Raw genomic sequence first — 20,641 nt, 5'->3', positions numbered from 1 at the left:
TGTTCACAGCAGTTTGTCTGTTATTTACATGTTTACAGGGTGGGTAAGTACACAGGTTGTACTTAAAAATTCAAATGAGTCTTGATCTAAAATTTAGTTCTAAAACATCCTTATACTTGAGAAATAGAGCTACCAGACTTAGTGATTTAGAGATCATGAGCCGTGAAATAAAGATGTTATTATTTAGCCAAACACAGCTGTCCTTAGCCGTGTGGTTCTGAAATGTTCTCTTGAAATCTAATTCCTACCCTTTGTGCCTGGATCCTGAGCCTTTCCAATCATCAGTAACCCTTATGAACACAACACAAAGGGATTCCATGGATAAGTAGCCTACATAAAATCATTCTACTTACAAATACAAACAACATATTCCAAGTTCTGGATGGGGGAAGAACTCACAGGACCCCACCCCTTCTCTTCTGAACTATTGGTGGAGTCATTGTCTTCAGCTATCCACCATGCTACAGTAGATAGTTTCTACCCCATGGTCTCACACAGTCTTGGTTCAACTCTAGGTTACAAACCAAGACCCCCCCCCCAAAAAAAAGGTGTGAATGTAAGCAGGTGGAGTTGGGGAGAATGACAGGGGTAGGAGAGGAATTCGATGAAAATGAATTTTATAAATGTAAAGAAACACGAAAGAATAAATTCAATTGATAATAAAAAATAAAAGATCCCAAATGGAATTCCTATGCTTCCTCCATATATGAGCTTGAGAATGTAGCTCCCAGAAAAACCATGTTCCTTCAGTTTGCAAAGCACAGGAGGTCACATGCATTACCATGCTGCTGTTGTTTGGTCAAGTAGACTATGAACAGTTTTCTGGGAATGAAATCTGGGTGGTGTTGAGTTGATTGTGGGGCTCAGGCTTGTTGCTGGCCACCCAGGCCTTGCGCGGGGTGTAGACTCAGAGGTCACCTGACCTGAAATCTTGGGGTATCTTGCTTCACCATAGTAAATTTGGGTCCTCATTGGGGGTCATGGACCATCTCACTGCTTTTCCATGTAGTATCATATAAGTTCTCATCTTGACATATAGGCTACAGTCCACTGTACTGGACTTTTAGAGTAGGAACATCCAATGGTCCACCTTCCCTGGGTCATAGGTAAAGTCAAGCACTTTATTGTAACCATAGCTACCTCTATTGACCTGTCTTTAAGATCATCTGTCTTATCACATGTCCTGTGATGAAGTAAGTGTGGGAAGGACATGGTGGCAGGAGGAGGCCCTGTCACATGGACACAGGGTGGACAGAGCAAAGAAGAAGACCCCAGGTCTGGTGGGAAATATCTCAGCAGCGTCTCTGTGTTCATCCACAAGAGTGGTGGGACCTAGCTCTGAGTTAAAGTGACCGGCTGCACTTGGTCCTTAGAACTCTCCCAGGCTGGTCATGTGGTGTGGTGGGCTTGTGGCTTGTCATGTTCCCAAGTACATTTTCTTAAAGCTTTGGTCATTTTCTCAGCAGTGGGAAATATTTTCAAGATCATCCTTCAGACTTCATTATTTCTTTGTGTGATTGGAAGAAGGGTGGAAAACAGAATATCCAGCTTAAAATGACCCAGACTGGAAGGCACAAGAAACACACAGAGTGGGGAAAATCAAATATATACAATTTCAGAATTGTAAAAATGAAAGTTACATTTCTAAAATTTATAAATATACAAAGTATAAAGTAATCATAATTAAGAACTGTACATAATTGAAGTCTGATTTAAGCACGTATTTCATTTGAATGTTATATGATTAAATTATATGAGTGAACCACCTAAACTTCAATTTTATATATATATATATATATATATATATATATATATATATATATATATATATATACAGACACACACAGAGAAGATGGTGAGAGAGGAAGACAGAGACAGAGAGAGACAGGGAGAGAGAGACAGAGAGAGAGAGAGAGAGGAGGGGGAGGAGGAGGAAGAGGAAGTGGAAAAAGGGAGAAGAGATGAGGAAAAATGAGTTGAAAAGAATCTCTAAGCACTGTCAAAGTGTAAGGCCCCATAGCCCTAGCTGAAGGAACAACTGTATATTTGAAACTTTTTAGTCTGTCTATGGGTTCAGTTCCAGGGTGTTGTGGGTAGATGAAGCCACCTCCTTGTCCATGAGCTCATGGGCTTTCTTGACTAGGACCTCATCCTCAGACGACCTCTCAGCAGGTCCTTTACAAAGGCTCAGTCCAGACATGCTGTCACCCAACTAAGAAGGACATTGACCTAACAGAGCCTTCACCCATGACACCAGGAATTACCAAACTGGACCGTGGATAATTTAGGATAAGCAGAAAAGCCTGCATTTAATTTTTCTAGCTCCACAAGGTAGACCTGTCACCAGGGAAGGGACACTGCAGGGATTGGCAGGTTGCTGGTTCTATAACAAACCCAAGAAGACAAGAGATAAGGCGCTATGGCAGTGACTTGGGATGCCATCTTCCCTGAGTCCTCACCAGCCACCAATACCATGTTCTGGCTGAACTTATTCAGATCACTAGTGAGAAGCCCATGGCCGGCTAACCTGTCACTTGGGGAGTGTGTCCTACATCAGCCTTTGGCCTCTGCCTGGTTTGCCTACCAAAGAGCTCCCATCCAGATTTTCTTTCTACAAACCTAACACATTAAGGGGAATTATCAACATAGTTGGTCAACAATCATAGCAGTCAAAATGCATGCAGAATTTACCAAACGCCTTCACTCCGCTTCATAAATGCTCCTCTGTCAAAGGTTCAGGGTATAGGGGTGTTTTCTCTTCTATTTTGACAGGAAAAGAGAACTTTCAAAAGCATAGGTTTGACAGTTAGAAGCTGTTAAATACACAGACATAGGTAGGTGTGAATATGCTCAAAGGCCAGGAAACTATAAAGGAGCCCATGGGGTTGGAAAAAAAAGGAGACTTTTTTTTTTCTATTGAGAAATTTTTAATTCATTTTACATACCAATCACAGATCCCCCTCTTCCCTCCTCCTGGCCCCTTCAGCCTCACCCCCAAGCTACCCCCATTCCCTCCTACAAGAAGGTAAGGCCTCCCATGGAGCATCAGCAGAGCCTGGTATACTCCTGTAGAGGAAGGTCCAAGCCCCTCTTCCTGCCTCAAGGCTGTCCCTCCAAAAAGCCAGCTCATGCACCAGGGATGGATCCTGATCCTACTGCCAGAGGCCCTTTAAGCAGACCAAGCCTTTTCAGGGGAGGTGTGTGATAGACAATGGAACAAAGTGAACAAGGAGAAAGGGGCAGATAGATGAGAAGTGAGGACAGCGAGAAATTAATGAAAATAAAATGTGTATGAAAACCCACACAGAGACCTATTACTTTGTAAGCCAATTTAAAATATAAAATAAACTTGAAAACATATTTGTAGGTTTGCTACCCCTTTAAGGTTTCTGGTGGTTGCCCCCACTGCTTGCAGTCAGCCCTCCTTGAGAATTAAGAGACATGAGGATCCCCCAGAAGCCCTGGGTAGCTCCCACCTGCCCTTCACATTCCAATAATCTTCCTCAATGGATGATTGTTGTGTTCTCCCAAAGGAGATGGCTTCACAGATACAGAGAAAACATTCTTCCAATTTTGATACTTTTCTTAGCTAAATAAATAGCCACCACCATGAGATATCACTTCCTGTCTTGTGCTTTTTAACTGCCGCTCCCAATTCCTCTTTCATGGAGTCATCCAGCTTCTCCTTAGCCCTCCCCTCCTCACCCCTGGCATCCAGTCACACGAACAAGAGAGGGAAGGATGATCAGCAAACCATCCCTGCCCTGCTGCTGCTGCTGCTGCTGCTGTGGTTGTACACTCGCTTCTAAGACAGTATTATAAACAGAAGCTGCTGCACAGAGAGACCTCTCTGATAGATCTGTGGTATCTGTTGCACATATTGGCCTCGTAGTATATGACAGATTTATGTAGGACATATTATTTCTCCAAAGCAGCTGAAAATGGAGCCCATTCTTTATATGTTGCCTCCACCATTAATTATAATTAAATAAGGTCCTCGTTAGCACTATCCATCATCTGGGCGTTTTTGATGTCTACAAGATGAATTTTTAAAAAACACATTAATCTTGAACCTTGAAAGCCTGTGTCCTGAGTAGGCATCTCTGAACTGGGCTCCAGTTCTCAACATATTCACCTGGCTATCAATACAATCTCAGTTTTTCACGAGATGCAACCCCCATTGATTTCTGTAATGAATAAATCATTTTGAAAGAAAGTGTTTGTAATAAAGTTCCAATTTAAGTAGGAAACACCCTGTCTCATAAATCAAAAGAAAATCTGATGATGGCAGCTTGAAAGCTTGTGTTGACACAAATAATTAGCTTGCTTTTTAGGTTATGGCTCTATATAAGTATTGATTTTCCTTTTATTTAAAATGAAGACCTTTATACAAAATGGGGACTTCTCGGTTATTAAAAATGCATTTGGGAAATTGAAACTTCATGTGCCCAGATTTATAAAACCTGTGTGTTACCCATTCTCTCATATGCACAGTCCCTGCAAGTGTTTTGTAGACAAGATCTCTGAGACAGAAGCACCCTAGGTCCTAATGTCAACATGTGTACCTGCCTGTCCCCAGAGAACACTTAGGTCTGCATCAGAGTAAGGAGCATTACCCAGGACCTAGAAGGTGCCTAGCTGGCATTCTTTTAAGAAATGAAGGCGATCAAAGGCCCACATCCATCCAGCGCCCTTGAACCACTGGCCTACCGAGGAGAGCAGGCTGCTGGGGGTGCCCTGGCTGGCCATATGGAAATGGTGATTTACTACTTACTGCCACCTAGGGTGCCACTAGGTAAGTGAGATGCCAGGCAAAGTATTTTCCAATAAAATAATCTAGCAAAAGGCAATATTATTCTTTCTAATTTACTCTGGAAACATAAATCTTTATACGAAAAATTGTCTTGATAAACATAAAATTCACTTAAATTAGACAAGCATAACTATTTTCCCCCCAAAATATGCTTTCACTTCTCTCAGAGCAGAAGACTTGGCAACTGGCAACTCCAGGAACAGCTGTATGCTCCAAGCTCTGAACTCTTTTTTTTTTTTTTTTTTTTGGTGACACACATACTATTAACCAACATTATCCCTGTTATCTATGTTTCTTTCTTACTGTATGCAACAAGCTTAATCAGATCCACTTCTCAGACATGAAAGAGGAGGAAATGTGTGGCTGAGGCTCTGTGAGGCACCCTTCAATACAAGAGCATCATCCCCTGTAGGGAGCTTGGTCCTGCTTGGCCTTCCTAACACATCCAGGTCTACCTCTTGATGCTGGTTCTAGGTCTGCAAGCTGCCTTGGTCAGGCTCACCTAAGCTGCTCCCATATCGAGCTCCAAGGGACCAATACAGGCAATCTTTGTTCTTTTAATTCTTTGGGTCAGGTCAGGACCCTGTAACACTGGTTAATATATGTATAGAACACCTACTCCATGCCAGGGTTGCCTGGTTATGCTGGAGGACCAGGCAACTCTGGAACAGTGCCTCTAGTGGCACAAAGTGGGAATGGAATGCATTGTCTCCCATAGGTATGAGCAGAGTCTGGAGAATGATAAAGTACAAAACCTATCAGGACATAGGTGAGTGAATTTGTTTACACAGGCAGCCCGGTTCCCTTGCAACAGTTAATGTTCTTCAAACTTGCATTTTGCCTTTCATTGGGAAGTCCTTCTTAACCACAGAATTTCCAGAAAGTACCTCCCAGGTCTCCCTTTCTGCTGATCTTGGTGCTTGCATGAATAGCGTTGTGATGTGCTGGTCCATTCAAGTGGAGGTCTCCCTACACAGGAGACACTGTATTTATTCTTGACCATGAGGAGGCATCACAAGAAGTTTGTGAACCTAAGAAAGAAGCACTGCAAATTGAGAAGTAAAGGTAGATGGCTTTGTGCTGAGCCCTATTTCAGTCCCCACACCTATGTTATAACTCAGCTACTTATATTTGCTGGACATCAAAGATCTAGCGTATGGTAAATACTTGTTGGCACACCACCCCAAGTGCCTCACCACAGTGGCTCTGGGTTTTCCAACAGAACATTTTTAACCTATCTTCACTGAACCCCTAGTAACGTAAGCTCCAGAAGAGCAGCCAGGTTTGGGTCGGCTACAGTGCAGTATGAGACACACCCGTGTCTCCAGACACTTGTGTAGCCTCTATTGGGCATCCAACTCCACTTTTTAGCTCTGTGTCAGCTTCTTTAATGCTTTCCTTTTCTTCCTAAAAATTGAGAAGGTCATTTCCTGTTTAAGTAAACCCCTACACACACCCTAAGCACAGGAACAGAACTAGACAAGGCACGTCCAGCTGAGGAACCATGAGCGAGAGACCAAGAGAATGGTATTCAAGAACAGGCCAGGGTATGGGGTGAGGTGTTTCAACATGGAGCCTCAAGTTCATGGTGTCACTGTAATCACTTTGTAACAGAGGGGAAAACAGAAAGCAGGTTGACAGACAATAAAATGTGCTTCCCAGTCTGCTGGATTTAGAATTCTCAGCACATGCATTCATTCCTACCCACAGTAGGTGTGTCTCCCCAGTGCTGGGGTTACAGCTGTGCACCACCACACCTTTCTCTAAGATGTGTGCTGTGGGATGTCCTGTATGCTGTAAATATATGTTGCTATGATTGATTGATAAATAAAAAATACTGATTGGCCAGTAGTCAGGCAGGAAGGATAGTGTAGGTGGGACAAAGAGATAGGAGAATTCTGTGAAGTAGAAGGCTGAGGCAGGGAGATGCTGCCAGCCACCATGAGGAGAAGCATGATGTAAGATACTAGTAAGCCACGAGCCATGTGACAACTTATAGATTAATAGAAATGGGTTAGTTTAGGATATAAGAACAGATAGCAAGAAGCCTGCCATGGCCATACAGTTTATAAGTAATATAAGTCTCTGTGTTTAATTGGGCCTGAGGGGCTACAGGAGCCGGGTGGACACAGGAATACTCCAATTACAGATGTGGATTTCCTGCCCCTCTTCAGCATGATGTGATTCCACAGTCAGTTCCTCCTTACTCACTGCCAATAGCAAACTCAAGCATTCTCTGCTTTGCATTGTTTTGGTACCCACTGTATGCACTTAGTGCTGCCTGTATGTGCCTGGGCCCAAGGCCATCTACTGGAGCATGCTTGGCCTCTCATGGACCACATCCTTGAAGAAAACCGACTCTCCCTCTCCCAGAAGGCATTGGCTGCCATGGGTGGGGATATGAGTCTTTTCCTCATCCGTACTGGAATTCTAGCTAGCTTTGTCTTGTGCAAGCCTTGTGCATGCCATTTCAGCCTCTACGAGTTCATGTGTATAATGGTGCTGGTGTGTCTGGTAAATTCTCTTTCGCTACAGACATCTTGTCCCCCCTTTCTTAATTTACAAAAAAAAATCCATAGACTAGAGGTGGAATAAAAATTATACTGAAAAAAAAAAGTTTTAAAAAGGCAAATGCTATAGAGAACTAAAACAATGCAACATTGAACCAATAGCTGAGGAGCCCCCAACTGGATCAGGCCCTCTGGATAAGTGAGACAGTTGATTAGCTTGATCTGTTTGGGAGGCATCCAGGCAATGGGACCAGGTCCTGTACTCAGTACATGAGCTGGCTGTTTGAAACCTGGGGCTTATACAGGGACACTTGGCTCAGCATGGGAGGAGGGGACTGGACCTGCCTGGACTGAATCTACCAGGTTGAACTCAATCCTCAGGGGAGTCTTTGCCCTGGAGGAGATGGGAATGGGGGGTGGACTGGGGGGAAGGGGGGGAGGGGCGCGGGAGGGGGGAGAACAAGGGAATCCATGGCTGATATGTAAAATTAAATTATATTATAAAATAAAAAGAAAAAAAATGCAACATTTAAATTCAATAAGTTGAATTCCTTCTTTGCATTTTTTTCACTCCTCTAAAGGAAACAGTGGCTGAGAGATGGCACAATAGGCTTGTCATGAGAACCTTTGTTGGGATCCCCAGTACTGGTGTAAGGCCAGATAAGACAGCATACACTTGTAATCCAAGCACTCCCATAGTGAGATGGGAGGTCACACCTGCAATCCAAGTACTCCCATGGTGACATGGAAGGTCATACTTGCAATCCAAGCATTTCCATGGTGAGATGGGAGATTGAAATGGAATCTCATAGCCCTGCTGGGTGTACCCAGTGGCAAACAAAAGAAAACCCTGCTTTAAATGTGGTGGAAGGAGAGACCTGACTCCCCAGATGGTCTTCTGACCCACACATGCACCCCTTCATCCACACTGGAACTTGCACAGACAGGGACACACCCACAGAGAAGCATATTGCAAATCGTTGTATTTGTCACACACTGCTTTGTATTTCACTGTCTTTGTATTTGATGATCAGGAAAGACAACATGGATTTTAATTATAAGCATATTAACATAGGACAGAAATCTAGCCTCTGTTTGTCTGTGCTTTTAAATAAAATGAAACATTACATGAAGATGAGTGTCACAGTTATCTATCTGTCTGGGAGATGGTTTAGCTTCCTTGCTGAATGTCTCTTAAGGGAAAGCTGCCTGCATTAGGGGCTGAGGAGGTGACTCAGTGGCTAAAGTACTCATGCTCCAAGTCTAAGGACCAGAGTTCAGATCCCAGGGCACACAGAAGCCATACGGGTGTGGTAGCCACCTGTAATTCCAGCCTTTGGGAGGCAGAGACAGCAGGAGGTCTCCCTGGCTAGTTGGCTCTCTAGACTAGCTCAGTCAGCAAGCTCAGGTTCATCAAAAGAACCCACCTCAGTAACTAAAAGGAGAAAGCCATCAGAGAAAATACCCAGTGTCAATTTGGGGCCTCTGCACACAAACACACAGGTACATGTACTCATGTACCCACATACGTACACCTCCTCAAAAATACACAAGATGTCTACATTAGTCGTCAATAAGAAAACTAACTTTTAAGTTATTTTCAGTTAACATACAAGATGATGGTCTCATTATAACAGTTTTTCACATGTTAGTTTATCCCTCCCCAGGAACATCCTCTCAAATAGTTGGTTTTTTCTCTCTCTTTCTCTCTTAGATTCTTCATGAGGAAAAGCATCTCTTTACCCCATTAGCCTTTTCATTTCTTCCTCCTTTCAACCTCTTCCTCTCCTCGTGTCTCATATGCACGCACAGGGTTTCCATCTAAGACAGAGCATGGGATACTTGTCTGATTCTGGCTTAACACAATTATCTCCAATCCCACCAATTTTCCTGTAAACGGCGTAGTGTGGTGGTTCTCTTTGGTGAATTAACTCCACTGTTTCTCTATAAAGTGTTTTATCTCCATGTAAATGTTGATGAGCTTCCAGGCTGTTTCCATACCTTAGTTACTATGAATAGTGGGGCATTGAACCTGTCAGTCACATGTCTCGAAAGCATACCCACTTAGAGTCCTTGGAGTATCTACCCAGAAGTGGTATAGTTTGGTCTATCCATAAGATCTCAGCTTCTTGTTCTAGGCAGAAAGCTTGCAGTTTTGTATGTCCATATGGTTTTCTTGTCTACATTATTCACAGAATAAAGTGAAGTTCTTTGTGCTACTGGCTAGTTAGAGCTTATGTGTCAAGTGTTGAAAATTACGGAAAAGAGAGGGGTCTTCCTGGATGCTCAGCTCTTCCTCTCTTCTTCGGATGGGTGGGTGCTACAGGCTTTGTTCTCTACAGCCGGAGTCAGGTTCTGCAGATGGTGAACATGAACTTTATTTATATCAAATTTACACTCATGTTCAAAAAAGATTAGCTTAAAAAAGTCAGCTCTGGGAAACATACGTAATAAAGCCTCTCTTTAACAAGAACATCTCTATGCCACAAAGGTCTGTTATATTTGCTCTGATGGATGAACCCTAGTGCTTTATTATGATGAATCAAAGATGTAAATGCTTTTTTGATATCTCCAAAAGAGATGATTTACTTGGCAGAGTCTTCTCTGGCCTTGTGATACATAAATTAATCCCACATCTTACAGTCAAAACAGTGCTAGGGTGATTGAAACACTTCTTTTTCCCCAGCGAAAGCCTTCTGTTTATATGATTCTGGTTCTTCTGTCTCTCCCCCACCCAGTGCCTCAGTGTACTGACAGTGCATGAATTTTAGCAAAGGCATGCAGGGAAAAGGAAGGCAGAAATGCCAGAGTGGGTTGGAGAGACGGCTGAGTGGTTAAAAGCATTTGCCACTCCTCCATAGGACCTGGGTTCTGTTCCCAGCACCAACATGGAGGCTCACAACTGTGTGTATCTTTAGTCCCAAGGGGTCTGAAGGTGTCTTCTGGACTCTGAGAATACCGTACATATGTGGTGTACATATATACATGACAACAAAGCACTCATACACATAAAATAAAAGTAAATAAATCTTTAAAAGGGAAACAAAATATAGTTGGGTGTGGTGATGCACTCCTTTAATCCAAGTACTCAGGAGGCAGAGGCAGGTGGATTTTCAGGACAGTCTGGTCTACATGATAATTTATAGGACAGCTAAGACTATATAAAAAGACCCTGTCATCAACAACACCAACAAAAACAATAAAAAAGGGAAGTTAAAATTCATATTAGAGTCCAGTATAGTGACATATAATCTTACAATACAAGAGCCTGAGACAGGAGGATTGTTTCAAATTGGAAGCCAGTCTGAAATACTTAGCTAGTTCAAAGCCAGTCAGGGCTACACAGGGACACCTTGTCTGAAAAAAAGAAAGGAAAGAGAGAGAAACAGAGACAGAGACAGAGATAGAGACAGAGACAGAGACAGAGACAGAGACAGAGACAGGGGAAGGAAGAAAGGAAGGACTTTTAAGATATGTACGTGTAAATTTGCATATAATTCTAGTACTTGAGAAGTAGAGGCCAGATGATCACCAGAAGTTTAAGGCCAGCCCAGTACATCAAGATCTTGAGACCAGCCTGAGCTATTAGTTATAGAATAGAACACAGCATCATCAAAAGCTCAGATCAAACATTTAAAATATATAAATATGGACCTGGAGATGACTCAGGTGTTAAGAGTACATGCTGCTATTACAGAGGACCAGAGCTGTTCACAGCACCACAGCTGGTGGTTTGTAATTACCTGTAACTCCAGGTCCAGGGCCATCTGGCACCTCTGGCCTCATCAGGTGTCTTTCACATGAAGATACCCTCATTCACACACACACACACACACACACACACACACACACACACGTGCAAATAATTCTAAAAATACACTATGAGCTAAAGTTAATTTTACATATTATAGTGATAAAAGAAAATAAGAATTTAATAACATCAGATTTAGTGGTGACCTCTACATGTTAGGTAATTGATCCTTTTGAAGGATTGTTGACATGTTATTTGGCAGAAATTTGAGCCCTCATACCTTGAGTCAATACCAGCAGCTCAGGCAGAAGTGCCAAGGCTAAGACCACTGGCTTTCTGAGAAAGCTGTGTGGTGGTACCATAGGGCAAAAACACACAATAGGCTAATAAATAAGCATACCAAGCATATATCTACATCCGGTACCAGCACATCACATGCCTACATACCTGTTATAAATACACATACTGGATATAAACACAGGAATATACTCACACATCACACGTAAACCAAGGCCCACAAACACACTGGCCACAACCACACACATAGGCATTCACATCCCAGGTCTATTCAGATTCACTGCTAGCAACTTATATTAGATGCATCAGCATTCTACCTTAATTAACTCTTGGTTGTTTTTAATTCTTTCTTTGATTATTTTCACATTTCGCTTCAATATACATTTCCTTATACAGCTAATTGTAAGTTTATAAATCCACTTCTATCTTGGTGTTCCAACCCATAATAGGTCCACCAACATTGCAGCTCCACCATACCACTGAAGAGCTTAGCAAAAGGCTGACAACACTAGGGAGATTAAGTTCCAGAGTTTTAAATACCACTGCCCTGACTGAGTACTTTATTTTTCCTCAATGCTAGATGATGGACAAATACAGAGATGTCAGTGAACATTGGCAGAGGGTCTGCTTCTACATGTCACTCCTCAAATTTGGAAGTTGGAATCTGAAGAGGAAAGGTTGTGATCCACTCTTCTGGGCTGTATAAACAGACAGCTGGGGACCTGACAGTTTAGGGAAAGCAAGGCAATGGAGGGTTCAGGTGACAGCACTTAGCTGACAGGGAAGTAGATCCCCCACTCTGTGAAAGGAGAACTGAAGAAACCGGTAACAGTGCCAGGAGATGGCAGACCCCACAGAAGGAACGGAGCCTCACAGCCAACAAAACTGTCACTTAAATATAGTATTTTAAAACTTTGCTCTTGAAATAATTTCAATATTTTCATTAATCTTCTAAGGTTTCTGACATAGAGGGGTTTTTTTTCCCATAGGGAGGAATGAGAGACAGACAGGAAAATTATATGAGGAAATTAGGTCTGTGGCCAGCTATCTTTGCCACTTAAAATAAGACACACCATCCTACATTAGCAAGAACAACTTAAAGGGCATTACACTAATCGGCTTATCTCTAAAAAGCAAAAAAAAAAAAAAAAAAAAAATCAATGCTCATTTCTTCAGACGGTTGTTGCATGTATAAGGATCGAAAATGTAGTTTTCATTAGTGCTATAGCCTCTATTCCCATAAAGTTTAATGTAGAAGTATAATATGCGAGTTCCGTTGTTATATAATTATTTTGTATAAAGTAGCACCAACTATCCAATCCGTTTACGGCAGTTCATACTCACTTTTCATCATTTAACCATAAGGGCTGAGTGCCCTCTGTGGCAGATCCTGTGCAAAAATGTCTGACAGGATCCCCTTCATGTACCACTTCCCATTGAATTGGATCCACCATCAGAGCTCTTTCTATGTACCAAGCGGCCAGCACAATCCTGACTAACCTCCATTTACAGACATGCACCACTTTCCAGAGGGCTCATGCAGCTATGAACACTTTTACAAGTGAGGGACTTGGGCAGGTCACACAGCTCTAAGTGATAAGGACGAATATGAAGCCCAGAAACTATGGTGGGCTGTGCCTAGCGGTACCTACTGCCACTATTAAATGGTAAAGGGGAGTGTGAAGGCATGAGGCTATGGTGGGCTGTTCCCACCTCCCTCTGCATATAACAGGGATGCTGGATTACAGAGGCTGTGAGACCTAGAGCTGTCAGTGGGGAAAACCTGCTCTGTTCCTCCACGGGTAAAGACACATTCTTGTGCTCCAACTTTAAGAATGAGCAGTGTCCACAATACTACCTTTAGTTCCTCGGTGTTGTTATTATTTTAGATATTGATTTTGTATTATTGAATAATGGGGACTTTATTCTCCCTAGTACTTCTTTGGGGAAGTGCTCTGTTCATGCAGCTGTAGCGCTGTGTGCTGTGGTCCGCACAGGAATCTTCTTGGTGAACACAATCATATCCTATGTGCATCTAGGAAGAGGTGTGAAATCTATCAGGGTGTGGTCATGTTCACTGAAAGGCTTCTGTATATGTAAAATCTCTTTAGGCCCATTTGTCTTATTGATCTGACTCCACTCAGTGTAGAAGTTTTCACATAACTGTCCATTCTTCACGGGCGGCATTTTTCCCTCTGTAAAGAAACAAAACCAAAACCAAAACACCTCTAACCATGCATTCATCCCTTGTTGATCCAGCTGTCTGAGAGCTGCAGGACTTGGGAACTTCTGTCTATGTTATAGCTACATTCCCAGTACTTAGGTAGCATAAGTGGTCAACAGAATCAGCCAATACCCATTTTCAGAACAGTGACAGGAAATCTAACTGGCAAGCTCGGCAAGGAGCTGGAACAGGTACTGTCCATGACCATATGATGAGGGTTAGCCATGTTGAAAATGCTTTCTTCTCTAGACCAGATAGGCAATGCTGACAGCAAGCCATCCATACAGTAACCCATGTTTAGCCAAGGAGTCATGGCGTGGACTGTTGCCCATGAGGTAAACAAGTAGGGAAGTCAGTCAGGGTTTTATGAAGTACACCATTCCATTCACATTTAAAGTGTTTATGAATCAACTGGAATTTTATTTACAAATGAAATATTGCTTTTCATTGTCCAGCTGGACAGAATTAGTAGCTACTATACACACAAACACGTGCCACTAGCTGCTACTCATATATGCATGAGCATACCGACACAGAAATATATTTGCATTCTTAAAATATCTTGCATGATAGTGATGCTTTCTAGATTCCTTTTTGTTTATTTGTTTTTATGTAGTCACAAGTAGCCTCCACTCATTAACCTCCTCCTTCAGACCCTGAAGGTGCTGCATGGCAGTTGAGCACCACCATGCAAGGCTCTGTATATTTCAGAATCACTAATCAGGCACTGCAGTGGAATCCTTTAATAAACTCTAAGAAACTAGAATTCTCATTCCAAGCTTACCAACATATCTAAAAAGCTTGGCATAATTCTGTCAGGCAAACTGAGTGATACTTGTTAAGTAATATCCAAAATATGTAGAAAATAAATAAGGAGCCCCAAGCAAAAAAAATCAACATATTCACTATTTGGGGGAAATCTGGCTAGGACATGTGCATTGGAGGGATGTTCATTAGAGAGACTTTTGCACACACTTGATATAGAGGCACACACTTGTCATCCCAAAAGGGAAACTGAGGTAGAGGAACTCAACTTCCAAGCCAGCTTGGACTATATGGTGAGACCATAAGGTCATAGCTTATTTTGCCTTATAGACACAATCATACCACCTATTTTAAGATGCACTCCTCCATATTACCCACTACTTCAGGTGGCAAGTATATAGTTCTTAGAATAGGAACAGGAGGTCTTTCTGAAAGCTTCTATAAAGTAATTAAGAAGGTATGTCTCTAACCCAATGGGGAAAATATGCATACCATGGTTTTATTGTTATTGCAACCACAGCTGCCTTTAACATGTTGGGATAGCATCTAGGAATAGTGTGAATCTTTGTACTTGGTGTCTCCAGCCCAGAGGCATTGAACTGGTGGAATATGACTCCAAAAAGCCATAGAATCACCAAGTTTCTGCCTCCTCCTCCTCCTCCTCCTCTTCCTCCTCCTTCTTCTTCTTTGTTTTCGAGATAGGGTTTCTCAGTGTAGCTTTCGTGCCTGTCCTGGATCTTGCTCTGTAGACCAGGCTGGTCTCAAACTCACAGAGATCCGTCTGGCTCTGCCTCCTGAGTGATGGGACTAAAGGTGTGTGGCACCACCACTCAGCTCAAGTTTTCTTCTTCTAAATTGAGCAGCATCACAATATTTCTTGTCAAGATCAAATCTATTGTTATATTATGTTGTCAAACACCCCCTACCAATCCCCCAAAAGTCACTGATGGAATAAGAGGTGGTGGATACTAGGAAGATATCAGGTGGGATATGGAATTTTACACTGAGCTGTGTATAAAATTGAAGGTTCTTCTCCTCCTGAAATGTAGCTTCCTAATTACATGAATCAATTACACGTTTTAAGCCACATATAACTAATACTAATAGCTTTAAACCATGAAATAGCTCTGTTAAATACTAATTTAGCACATTGCATCTCAGGGATAACACATTTTCCTTCAAAATTCTTCATATTCTAAAATATTGCCTATTTATTCTTTGAGCATTTTATAGTGTGTGCAAAGTATTTTTTTTAAAAAAAATTCATTTTATATGTGTACATGTGTGCCCACACATCTATATGTCTACCATGTATGTTCAGGAGTCCATGGAGTTCAGAAGAGGCATCAGATCCCCTAGAGCTGCAGTTATAAAGGTTGTGAGCAGCCATGTGGGTGCTGGGAACTGAACCTGGGTGCTCTGCAAGAGCAGCAAATGTTCTTAACCACTGAACCAGTGGTCTTGTGCAATTATTCTGATTATCTCCAGCCCCTGAAAACTTCCACTTCTTTAGGGGCTACATTTATTTTCACTATAGGAAACATGCGTATAGGTACATATGCTTAAGCACAAATACATGTCAACTGGAGTTCACATCATTTTGTTGACACCCTCTCTGGTGCGATCCAGTAATATTAATAAGTAGCATCTCACACAACAGCTAGAACTTAGAACTTAAATGACAACAGGTAGACAGGTGGCTTCTCGGGTTCCATTCTTGGAGCTTAGGTTAGTCTGGGGCTGTTTTGTGATTTTTCTCATCCTTTTAAAATTATTTATATTATTTTAAATAAACTTGGGATAAACTTTGATCGAAGGAGCAAAAAGAAGATGTTCACTATGAGGCTTCTTGAAAAGGTTTTCACAGTGCATTGCCCAGATATGAGGTTGGTGTCTCTGGCAAGAACAGATCATCTAGAGATACTTTCTCTGTCCCTCTTGGGTGTGAAGTTTCCTGTGCTTGGATTAGCATGTTGCTAGTGTTGAGATAGGGCTATTCCTGTACAGCTTGCTCAATACTAACTTCATTGTGAGGTCCAACTGGGAAATGTCCTTGAAAAGGAGACCTCCTCGGTTTATTGTGATGACCCTGGATTTCTGTCAGAGAGATTTTGAGCTTTCCTAAAGAGCACAACTTTCTCTCAAGTACCTGCCCTGAGAGGTGGCCCTAGGCAAAAGGGCTAAACTGATAGAGTTGGGCTCCTGGAGGAGGCTCCGTGTTCCCAAGGCAACCACCTCTTCTAACCCCACCTAAGGCTCGCCTGGGGCTTTGCCAAGGACCTCTATGCTCCCAGCAAGGCCTCTTCTTCCCTTCTGATAGTCTATACTATGCTAAGTTCTCACAGTCACAGGGACAGAAACTCATTCAGCAACTTTAAGAAAAGAGAATTTGTAGAAGCAGCATGTTTTCAGACTGTCTACTGTGCTGTTCTTATGCTGAACTCATGAGAAGTCCGAGGTCTGGGGGCCAACTGTCTGCTTTCAAAACTTAGCTTGTCCCATTACAGAAAAGTTCTTAACAACTCTAAAAGGGCCTAAGCTCTCCTTTACTTATGAAACAAGAACTTACAAATAGAGAACTTACTTGCAGGAATTAAAAGGCAAATCTAACCGTCTATGTACGTCTAAACACCCAGAGCCTACAGCTCCCTGGTTCTCAATCATCAGCAGGCACATCTTGGGATTCATCTTTCTATCATTCTGAGTACTTCTCTCTCTGCTTGACTCATGATTAAGAATCTAATTCCTGATTTCCTTCAGTAAATCTTTCTACTATAGCATCTGTTCCTACAGTTCCTTTCATTTTAATAATCCTTTCTAAATTCCTGAGAGCTGAAATTGAATCAGCCCTGCCCATCAGCTACACTTCTGACCTGTCCCCTGGAAATGGGGCAGGGTCAAGGTGTTCTGAAGACGCCATGACCAATGTCATCATTATTAATCTCTGGCCAGAATCCCAAACCATGACCAAGACACCAGTGAACCTCCCCACCCAAATTGACTCCTTTTCTTCCTCCAAGGGGGATGTTCAGAAATGATATCCATGTTGGCAGCCCCCTAAAGACAGATTAGACCAAATACACAGCTGCCAAACAGTGGAGACATGGAGCTCAATGACTTTTTCCTTTGTATGGGAGGATTTTTTGGAACATAAGAAGGTAGTGATTGTACTTTAGAGCTAGTGGTTTGGAGGAGATGAAAACATGCCTCTAGGGGTAAGAGCTCTTTCTCTGCAAGCATGGGGACCTGGGTGTGGTCTAAGGGGAAAAGGAGATGGGGATGTCTGGAGTTCCTTGCTGACAGCCTTGCTCCAGGTTCTGTCGGAGATCCTGTCTCAAGAGAATGAGGTAGAAAGCATTAGACTGGGACACTGGACAGCATCCTGTGGTCTCTGCAGAGTGTTTATATCTGTGTCTAGTAGACACAGCAAATTTATCAAGTCCCGGTTGTCAGACTCCTATAGACTTGTATTATCTTGATGGTCAACATCCTTATATACAGCAGTTCCCCTTCCAGGAGTTAGAAAATGGACGAAAGTGAAGCATTTTGCACCATGAATGGTGATGCAATCAATAATGGGTGACACAAAGGACATTAACACACCACACAGCAACACCACAGCGAGTGTTCAGAGCCCTGGGCCACACAGACTTTAGGCCCAAGTAATGTCACTAATGGAGACTTTTCCAACTACAGTACTTTTAAAAGTGATTTATTAATGGCAGGATCCTGCAAATATTGGCAAGAAATAAAATGGGTTATAAACCAGAGAGCAGCTCACAGATCAGAGAGTTCCTCTCTTCAGGAGGTAATGGCATCAGCTCTGCTATGTTGGAGCAGATTATGTGTAATATTTAAACAAGGCAAGCAGTTTAATAAACATGTTGTCTATGCTTTTGCAGATTCAGTCTAACAAAATCATTTTTCATCTTGGCGCTTATAGAAGCTCAGGGTACATACATGCATGTGTACATGTATGTTATATATGTACATTTGTCATATGTGTGTTTGTGTGTATATATGCATGTATATATATACATAGATATTTGTTTACAGATTTATATATACATATATGTGTGTGTATGTAGGTACGTATATGTGTGTGAATACGCATGTATGTGCCTATATATACATATAAGCACATATGTATGCATATGTATCTGTGTGTATTTTATGTTCATGTATGTATATGTGCATGTATGTGTTCTTGCATAGATATGTGCATAAATGAGTGTGTGTGCCTGCTGCACTTGTGGGTAACTTACCTATAAATTCTTATTTGCTCAAGTTGGAGACATTTTTTAGGGTTTCTATTTTCCTCATTGATGGTAGGAAATGTGCTAGTGGTACATGCCTCATCAGCGGGTTACGTCATAGACTGCCACCTGCTCATCACAGCTCTTCCTTCTTTGCTATTTCTTCATATAGCCCCTCTCAGAAAATCTCTTGTAATTACTTTCTCAAAATTAGCTTCTGATGGTTGCTCATTTAGAAATGTATTATACTCCTGTAAAGAGTTTCCAATTCTGTTCCTTTCTCCCACCACATTAATTTTGATTTAATGTTATTTAATAAAATTAATGAACCTTTCCCAAAGTTTTGTGGCTCAGGCCCCAAAAGTACTCTTTACAAAATAATAATAACTAAAGAAAAACTGGGAAGGCAAGTTTAACTAACATGTCAATTAAAACTAAATGTTACTAGATTTATTTATGTGTGGTGTCATTCTGCTTGTCCTACTTAGCATCAGCTTTCAACGTGACATAGCCCAGAAGGTCTTCAGTTGAGCAATTGCCTTCATTAGGCTGGACTTTGAGGGATTGTCTTGATTATTAATTGAGGCAGGAGGGCACAGCGTATTGTGGTGGGCACCATCCTTGAGCAGGTAGTCCTGTGCTTTACAAGGAACTGAGTGTGAGACTGAGGGATCAAAGAGTCAATCAGTAAGCATCAGCTCTCCATGGTTTCTGTCTCCAGGTTCCTGCCTTGAGTTCTCTCCCTGACTTCTCACTCACTCAGAGCTTTGCTCTCATACACCAGGCTCATATGCTCAGCCTTTGCAGCTGCCAAGGGTTGGAGATGCTTACAAGAAAAGTGGTTGCCTTACAAATGAAACCACTTCTTGGTGATGTAGTGTGGAGGGTGGTAATAATAATGACTTCCCAGCCCAGCCTGATTCTTCTGTGCCCACTATCATATCTCCAAGATATACATATCTTGATCAGTACTGGTTCCCTAGGCTTCACCGCTCTATATGGCATAGAACCCCCTACCCCCGACCTGCCCTGCCCCTGCTCCCAGCCTTCCTCTTCTGCTTTCTGATAGGCAGCACTGAGGCCTCTATTGACTCCTAGAACAGAAATATGCTGCAATTATTTTCTTGAAAGAATGATTGAGGACTTGAGCCATCAACACTGTGAACTTATCTGTTATGAAATGTCACCTCCTTTGAGAAACCAGCCCTGTGAATTCTGTGCATTGAATGGAGGCAGGAAAGGCCATGGAGAAGAGGAGAAAGTGTGTTTATGTGCATGTATAGGAAGTCCCTGCTACCAGGTTGTCACATGGTCTGGGACACATATGCTTCCTGAGATCTGATGGAAATAACTTGCCTGCACTCAGACCCATACCCTGAAAGTTTCCTTGTCCTATAGAAGGGTGGGATGGAGCAGCACAGTAAGGATACCAGAAGTTGCCAGGGTGAGGTCCCAGTGATTCTCCTTCTTGGTTCTCACTCCCTGATTTTCTCCGATCAAGTTCATTTGCTGTATTAAATGACAAGTGTTATTTGGAGAGAGGTGTGCATGAGTAATGCATGAGGTGAAGGAACTAGGACACCAAGTCTGTTACTACAAGAGAAATGTGCAAAACCAAATAGAAGCATGGGCTGGATCACCTCCTATGCTTACCTGACTCAGTTGCAAATCCATCCTTAGCATCTTGAATAAAGTGGATGAGGAAAGTGTAAATGCAGAGTCACTGGTCCCCCACCCTCTTAAACCAGTGGATGCAAAGCTGTCCCAGTACAGAGCCTTTTTAAAGCACTTTTCACATGTAGCAGGGCCAGGAAGCTGCTAGGTGTTTGCTTGCTATCTCACTTGATTGCTACAGACCTCGGCAAAGCAGGTGATAATTATCTTTATTAAACAGAGAAAGAACCTGTGATCTGGGGACATTGCTCGCTTGCCAGGTGACATTGTAATGAGACCCAGGACACAGATTATGTGCCATAGCTACATTCAAAGCTCACAGCATAGTGCCAGGAGGCTTTTCCCATTAAG

The 20,641-nt window shown here is 42.3% G+C and overlaps 1 protein-coding gene across 1 annotated transcript in view; it reads left to right on the top strand.

The window, feature by feature from the left end:
* The window catches only part of Csmd1 (CUB and Sushi multiple domains 1), a 1,274,530-nt gene that overhangs the window by 696,793 nt on the left and 557,096 nt on the right, over positions 1-20,641 (top strand).

Source organism: Peromyscus eremicus, chromosome 17 (assembly GCF_949786415.1).
Source record: "Peromyscus eremicus chromosome 17, PerEre_H2_v1, whole genome shotgun sequence".
Lineage (NCBI taxonomy): Eukaryota > Metazoa > Chordata > Mammalia > Rodentia > Cricetidae > Peromyscus > Peromyscus eremicus.
Note: the sequence above shows the minus strand (reverse complement) of the source record. Positions and strands in the feature narration are given on the sequence as shown.